The following is an 8,176-nucleotide window of genomic DNA, read 5'->3' on the forward strand; positions in this document are numbered from 1 at the left end:
TAGACAAGGTTTATAATGCTGCTGTGATTAGGACAAACGAGAATAGGAACAGAAGCTGTGAACGACTGCGATTGGGACTATGATCTCAAAATGTTATTATATAAGGTACTGTTTTATGTGTTATCAAAAAATTACAAAAGTTTTAAACTAATCACTTCTTCATAACTCTATGAATAACCGAGTATGGACATATAGTGGTCAAATAGTCAAAGTATGTTTTCTTCAGTTTGCATAAGCTAGTTCATTGTAATCCTCCAAATCTTCACCTTTCCTCCTCCTGAGGGGAAGAGGGTCGGGTAATAAATCTTGAAAATCGGCTAACCGGGGTCTTGTAATCCTTCCATCTCGTAATGTCCAAACCGCCAATCCCGTTCTATATATGCTCGCCAAATTGGTTCATCAAGGCCTCCTGTAAATACATACATTCAAATATTCAACTCCAATACAAATCAAGGTCTGCGTTCAACATATGCTCGCCAAATTGCATACATTATCCAATATTTTTTATTTACAGTTAATGCTATAAAAAACCAGCATACTTATTTATTTTCCACGAAAAAATCACTCAAACCTAACTTTAATATATTAAAGTCCCTAAACTTGTTGAAAATACATGAAACATGTCTAATGATTTTGATATATTAAAGTTTGTTTAACTATGATTATGTAAAAGTGTAATGATATTGTACGTTCATTTTAATATTAATTTGTTTTGAAGAAAGAGAAGTGAGCATTGATTACCTGCATACATTAACCCGTGTTTGTTTACTGCATGGTAAAAAGGTCTTGTTTTCTTCTCTCGGGCGGGCTTTTTGAAGTTCATGCCATGCTTTGTTTCCATCTTCCCGTGAAATTTTACCAGAAGTAACTATCTGATATATATTCAAGATAACATCCAAGTAATTAAAATGATATATAAAAAATAGAAGACAGAACAGATAAGAAATTTTAATGACAGGATTTTGCCTTTGAGAACAGATGGTACGAGGGACGTGGGACCCGTGCAATATCATTAAAACGGTCAACTGCCACAAGCCCAAACTTGGGCCCATAACCATCAGCCCACTCCCAATTGTCAGATATGGTCCAAAACAAGTACCCGAGCACTCGAACACCCTGCATGGTTAACATCCAAGTTACCAAGAAAGTCAAACTTTGACCTTTTTTGTGTCATTTAATGCAGAATTATAACATACATACATACCATCATCATGGCTCCGTAAATTGCAAGTAGATGCTCTAAAATGTATGGTCTTCGTATCAAATCTGTTTCATCGGATACACCGTTTTCAGTGATGATAAAAGGAAGTTTAAGATGTTTGTATCTTTCGTGGTAGTGTAACAGAACACGAAACAAGCCGTCTGGGTATACTCCACGTCCAGATTCACTATATTCATCGTTTTCAACTAACTTTAGTCCTGCACCACATATTACTTCCTGTAGAAAAAAAAAACAAATAAAAGTTGCATCATTTCAGTTTTCACTCATAGAATTTGAATTAAAACACACAAATTGATATAAGTAGCAATATAGTTTTATGAGAAAATTATGAAAGTAGCCATTTTATTTGAGTGACTTATACCTTTATATTTATAGTTATGTCAGAACAGTTTCGTTAATATAGTCATGAGAAACGTGAATCATTGGTCGCCTATCTACTTTACTTGCCTGACCCCAAAATATTTCACTTTATATGCTAATGGCAATACATACGCGATATGGTGTTGCGTATCATGCTATTTTAAGGCATGATTGATGGGAAAAAGTTTGATACGTGATTAAAAGTAACTACGCGACACTCAGTTTCTGGCTAAACAAGTGATTTGCTTCTGACATGGTAATGCAGGTATAAAAATGAGTACTTTGGAAAAAAGTCGTAAACCGAACCGTATCCGTGACCGGAAAAAAACCGAACCTAATTATGAATTCGGTTCCACAAATCTTGCTTGTTCTGATAATTGAACCGAAATCGAATAACCGAACTGAATAAACCGAGGTAAATCAGTTTAATCTGTTGAATGTAGTTCGGTCAGACACATTTCAAATTCTGATTGATTCAGTTTTCAGTTGGCGCAAGATAATTTTTTTTAATCATATTCGAATCAAATTAAACCAATATCCGAACCGATGAACACCCCAACCTTCATGATTTTTCTACCTTTCTCAGGGTAAAATCATAACAATTAAGGAAACTATAAATACATGTTGCTAATCATAGCATTTTTCCATTTTACAAAATAAGTGAATAGGCAGGGGATTAAATAGTGCACTAAGGTATCAACATACAATCTAATTATTTAAAAAGAATAAAGAAAATACAGTTAAATATGAAAAAGAATATAACAAATATACCTGACCATAGTAATTTATTCCTATGAAGTCCATTTTATGAGATTATCATCCATAAATGGGAAAAGACTCAAAGAGTTAGCCAGTGAAACAGCAGCAACATCAAAGAGGCCATACGGGCGCATGAAAGATACATGGTGGGCCACTCCCACTATTGGGCTTAACAATACACTGCTAACCAATATTAAACACACAGTTGTGTTACATGTACAATGCAATATAAATTAAATGATTATAGTTTTAACAGATAACCTTTGTTCATGTATATAATAATATGCCTGCGAGTGCGCAACAGCAATCCAATGCATCGTTTGATTATAAACACCAGTCGGTAGAGCAGAAGTAGCAGCCTCCAGCATGTCAGGATGACCACCAGGCCAAGCACCAGCACAGTAAGTCAACATACAGAAAACATGAGGCTCGTTAAATGTGATCCAATAGTCAACAAGCTCAAATAAGTTGTCAACCACCACCCTGCAGCATGTTTTCCAATAACACATCAGACAAAATCCTAATTTAATAATGTTTAATGTTTGTGTGTGAAGTAAACCGTAAACTAACCTAGTAAAGTCCATGAAGTAGTTAACTGTTTTCTCTAACTTCCATCCTCCATAATCACCAGCCCACGGAGGAAGCGAGTGATGGAACAAAGTCAACATGACCTTCATATTATAATGTTGAACTCTGCTGATGATCCATCTGTACCGCTCTAGTGCTGCATAGTTAATCTTACAAATACCAATTCAACTCGGGAAAACAAAAGAGAAAGAGAAAATAGATGAAAAAATTACACGGATGAACTAACGCATAAACATAACATAAATGGTTCATGACATGAATGGAGGTTAATTTTTTCTGTTAAATGGGTGTAAACTGACTAAAATGTCAGGTTGGGTCAGGTTGAGCTATAAACGTAACATAGACAGTCCTTGACATGGATGGAGGTTAGTTTTTTGTTAAATGGGTGTAAAATGACTAAGCTGCCCTTTACAATTAATACAGATCAGGTTGACCTGTAAACAAAACATAAATAATCCTAGACGTAGATAAGAGGCTAGTTGAATAGTGTTAAATGACTAAAATGCCCTTTAAAACTAGTACAGATCAGGTCCAGTCAGGCTGACCCATAAACACTTTTGTCCATTTTTATAGAAAACATAGCATTCCCATCGATTACAAAACAAAACTATCAGTATAATAATCTAAATCCTATAAATTTATGAGGTTTCATGCATTAATAATACACTTCGTGTGACTATTAACCCATTTCACTTGTTCAACCCGTTACCCTTTTTAGCCAAATAGTTTTCATTTGGACAAAAACTAACCCAAATTAACTATCATACCTGCTTGCGGTGTGCGCATATAATGTATATAGGTGTGAACCCTCGGGTGGGCAAAAATAAAATTGCACTAATTTTGACGTTATTTTACTAATCTCGTGAAAATAACGTTAAAAGTGGCGGAAGGTTAATCAGGCATCATGTGGTGGCGTTGATAGCCGAAAGACAAGGGCACATGCACCAATCAGCCGGTGTCCCGATGATTGAGTGCTATGTGCCTTATGTCCAAGGCTTGATGCAAAACTACTATCGAGCCGGGGGTCTCACCGGAAGCAGCCTCTCTATCCCTATGGGATAGAGGTAAGGCTGTCTACATCTTACCCTCCTCAGACCATACCATAGCATTGCTATTGATGATGATGATGATGATGATGATGATGATGCAAGTAAGTCAAAGTTTCCACCAGTACATTGTGGCTACAATCATCTAAACAATACATATAATACTGCTTACTGAATCTTTAAGGCCATTGAGTGGTTCCTTTGGCATAATTCTGGTCCAATCGATCCCCATTCTGAAGACCTTAACACCAGTATCTCTAGCCAACTTTAATTCCGTATCAGGATCAGACCAAAACCTTAACCTTTCCTCCCTAAAAGCCATATAATGTGATGAATTAGTTACTTATGTAACGAAAGCTAACCGATGCAAGTTTTTATAAGGCTTACGGATTTGGAACATTGTGCCAAGCAGCTACATTATGTGGTTCTTCTTCACTAGTGGATACTTCTTCTTCAATATATTTGACAAGGCCTCTAATTTTGGCTTCCATTGCAACCCTAAGAGTTTTCTTTTTCTTTACTGGTGTATGAGCTTGCTGAGATCCAGCGTCACTAGCTGCAGAAGCCATTATTGCATCTGTCGGTTTATTATTCTCTGCGGTTGAATCTTGTTTATCATCTTGTGCAAACTGAAGCCATGCATCATTTAGCCTGTCTTCAACATGCGCTGGTGCTGTTGCTAACCCGAAAAAGAAATCTTCGTGTTCTTCTATATTAAATCATGTCATGAGCCATGAGCAAATAATCAACTAGTTGTGTCTGGTCACTAAGAATATGGTATGTAAGTTTATTTCAATTAACTAAGCTCAATAACAGGGCAGAACACTTAGCATAACTAAAACCAGTAAATAGACATGTGTCATTTATTTATTACTACTTCCTAAATCAGCACAAGTTTCAATAACAGCAAGCAAGCAAGCAGCATAGGTCAACAACAATGTTGACTGACTGATTGTAACAATACACAAATCACTTTCAAAACAACAATCTCATAAATTCAACACTCAAAAACAATATCGATCATCGCATAAACCCGGTTATTTACAAAAGGGTCGGGACCCAAGAATACCAACAAACGGGTCCGGGTCGGGGTTGACCATTTCTTTTTACATAAACCGGGTTAGACCCACCAGAATTTCAGGGCCCGACCCTGTTGTAAATAACCCAAAAAAAGAATAGTATTATCAGAGTGCAAGTGAAAGGTACCGTCATCAGAGTCGGAATTGACGTTGAAGAGTGCGAGAGTGTCATCGATCGGAGAGTCAAACGGAGCCAGGTTTCTATTCCGGTAACGGGAGAAGGATACGGCGATGGCAGCCACGGTGATACCTGCTAGAACTCCGGCGAGCTTCGTCGCCGTCACAATCAGAGACATTTAAGCCGGCGAGGAAGATACGTGACACGTGGATATTATGTGCTCATGCTCATGCTCATGCTCATGCTCATGCTCATGCTCATGCTCATATCCTTGAAACGGTGTCGTAAACAACTTACTTGCCTTCGCTTCAATAATTTGTTACGTTTCTTTCTTTTATCCTCATTTTTCAACTTTAAATTATCATAATAATAATTTCAACAAACTTATCTATATTGTACGTTTATTTGTTATTTGTATAAATATATTGTTTATTATTTGTATAAACATATAGCCTCACACGTCACGTATTGAGAGGTTTTGTATTTTTATGTTGTACCTCAGTACTTAGTACAGATCTAAAATAAAATTCTAGAGGTAGTGTTTAAATTTTTTATTTTTTTACAGTATTTTATACAATATAAACAAACAAAAACAGAAACACAATAATAAATAAATTTAAACACATGGAGTGCAGATTTATCCTGTTCAGTTTCTTGAAAGCTTAAAATCGAGTCATTATAACCCTTACTTTATCAAATGTTTCTCTTTCGACCACACAAATTAAAGCATTATTCAAATACTCATCACCCATACAATTGCACAAATTCATCTTGATAAGCTTCATTTTAGAAACAAAAAAAAACACCTTCAATTGTTGCAGTTGCAAGGGATAAGACCAACGCTAGTTTCATTGTTCGGTTAAACGGAAGCACACCACTTTTCCTTTGCTTTATCGAATATTGAAGCTAGCGTTGGTTTTACCGGTTACAACCGCAACCGTAGAAAGATGTTTTTTCTAAAATGAAGTTTATCAAGATAGATTTGTGCAATCAAATGGGTGATGAGTATTTGAACAATTCTTTGACTTGTGCGATTGAAAGAGAAACATTTGATAAACTAAAAGAAGAAGTTATAATGACTCGATTTTAGGCTTTCAAAAACCGAATATGATAAATCTACACCCAATGTGTTTAAATTTATTTATTATTGTGTTTATGTTTTTGTTTGTTTACATTATATAAAATACTGTAAGAAAATAAATAAATTTTGAAGCTTAAACTAAACAACGAACATAAAACAAATATGGTTAATGCGTCATTGGGTTTTAATTGATTTGGGCTTTAAACTTTGGTTGGACTTTAAACAAATAACGGTAACACTATATTTTTTTCAGCCTAACGAAATACAAAAACGACAACATAAAATTTTTTTTGTACTACCGACGAAAAGTTGAGGGGTAACGGAGATTGCCCCTGCTAAAGCCTACAGGTCCGCCCCTGTTGTACCTTATACGCCTCGTACAGTCCTATACAAGGCGTATAAGGTACGAGTTGACAACTCATTGATACCGCAGGTTGTCGTTGACCTTGTGGGCCCGTACAGGTCCCCGTATAACTCTATACGTGACATATAGAGTACATGACAACCCACAGGTATCAAATCAGTTATCAACTCGTTCCCTATCCGCCTCGTATGAAGCTATACGAGGCATATTGAGCCAAAGTTGAATTTTAAGCCTTCTGGCTCACTTCCCTTCTCCTTATATAATCTCTACACACACACACATTTTATACACACACAAACACATATCACGTGGCAAAAAAAACCTCATTTTCACATGCCACTTTCATCCTAAAACCAAAAAATGTTGTGGTGTGACTCTCTATTTCCGGAGGCAAACAAGGAGTCGAATATTCACGATTTGGATGAGGGCCCGAGTTTTGCGGATCATAACGAGCAGTCGCCTTACCAAATTTGAACCATGTATCACTGTATCTTTATTTAATTTGACAATCGTTAGTTTTTAAATAAGATATGCTAACGATATTGTTTGTTAGGAGTATTTCATATACGACAGTCAACCTTCGTGGGTGGAGTGAAACAATACATCTAATGCGTACGAGGTCAACCGTCGTACCGGTTCTAGCAATAATAGCCTTACCGTCAGCCCTCTTACCAGTTACCAAAAAATACATATTACAACGCTTAGCCTTCGTATCAATTTCTCGTAGAAGAGGTGTATTATGGTACTCAACCTCCGTACCACTTACCAGTAGAAGATTCATACCGGTCACAAGCAGAAACGAATTACATTTGTGATACCTTTCAAGATATAACTGCATAGACAACGAGTCCTTCGTACAATTTTCTAGGAACGACGCTTATAATGATTACATACACGAGCCGATGGTTTCATATAAAACGAATAATGTATAACACCATATATTTTGTTTAATTTATTTATTATTATTTTTTTGAACACGTTTTAAATATGACCCTTATAATTGTTTTGGGTTTTTGGTCTCGTGAGGAGTTGGAGGAATGAGCAAAGTAAAGAGGACGGGAGCATGGGTGTGTTATTGTGGTCCAACGATCTAGTGAAAATGGTGTGGACCTTGCATGAAATCGTGGTGGGGAACCCTAACTCAAGGCCACGGTAAGGCATACCGGTAGTATAAAAAAATGTTGTCTTTTAAAATTCGTAAGGAGGTACAACGGGCGAGGTGATTGTTGGAAGCTTGATGTAGTAAGCAAGACGCACAACCACGATCCTATCGGCTTTGAGGAGGGGCACACATATCTTTAAGAAAATGTCCAATGGGGAAATTGATCTGGTTGTGATGTCACACTGGCATGTCGTGAGGCCAAAGAAAATTCATTCACTCATACGGGAACAGTTTCCTAATAGTAGGTGTATTAAGAAGGATATATACAACGCCATAAATAAGATCAAAGATGACAATAAAACTGGCGATACCCCTATGTAGGTACTTCGAACCCTGTCGAATTTTACTATTTAAAATGAATGATTATAAATATTTATTAACGTTTTATTAAACCCGA

The 8,176-nt window shown here is 36.4% G+C and overlaps 1 pseudogene across 1 annotated transcript; it reads right to left on the reverse strand.

The window, feature by feature from the left end:
* Positions 1-299: 299 nt before the first annotated feature.
* On the reverse strand, positions 300-5,384 carry LOC143598606 (beta-glucosidase-like SFR2, chloroplastic; annotated as a pseudogene). Its single transcript, XR_013147142.1, has 10 exons — positions 5,182-5,384; positions 4,363-4,684; positions 4,148-4,286; positions 2,912-3,078; positions 2,603-2,824; positions 2,354-2,521; positions 1,205-1,438; positions 967-1,116; positions 742-872; positions 300-409 (listed from the first exon to the last, which is right to left on the reverse strand). The product of XR_013147142.1 is annotated as a beta-glucosidase-like SFR2, chloroplastic (transcript).
* Positions 5,385-8,176: the final 2,792 nt, after the last annotated feature.

The sequence above is a fragment of the Bidens hawaiensis genome, unplaced genomic scaffold (genome assembly GCF_021521415.1).
Source record: "Bidens hawaiensis isolate Kalapana, Puna unplaced genomic scaffold, B.hawaiensis_p1.1 tig00050569_1, whole genome shotgun sequence".
Classification (NCBI taxonomy): domain Eukaryota; kingdom Viridiplantae; phylum Streptophyta; class Magnoliopsida; order Asterales; family Asteraceae; genus Bidens; species Bidens hawaiensis.